Source organism: Physeter macrocephalus, chromosome 14 (genome assembly GCF_002837175.3).
Source record: "Physeter macrocephalus isolate SW-GA chromosome 14, ASM283717v5, whole genome shotgun sequence".
In the NCBI taxonomy this organism is placed as follows: domain Eukaryota; kingdom Metazoa; phylum Chordata; class Mammalia; order Artiodactyla; family Physeteridae; genus Physeter; species Physeter macrocephalus.
The window spans coordinates 38,267,657-38,267,961 of record NC_041227.1 but is presented as its reverse complement, the minus strand read 5'-3'; positions in this window follow the sequence as shown (position 1 = coordinate 38,267,961).

The following is a 305-nucleotide window of genomic DNA, read 5'->3' as shown; positions in this document are numbered from 1 at the left end:
TAACACATATATATGGAATCAAAAAAAAAAAAAGGTTCTGAAGAACCTAGGGGCAGGACAGGAATAAAGACGCAAACATAGAGAATGGACTTGAGGAGACAAGTTATTACTTGTCTTCTACTTGAGGGGGAAGTGTAAGCTGGGACGAAAGTGAGAGAATGGCATGGACTTATATATACTACCAAACGTAAAATAGATAGCTAGTGGGAAGCAGCCACATAGCACAGGGAGATCAGCTCGGTGCTTTGTGACCACCTAGAGGGGTGGGATAGGGAGGGTGGGAGGGAGGCACAAGAGGGAGGAGA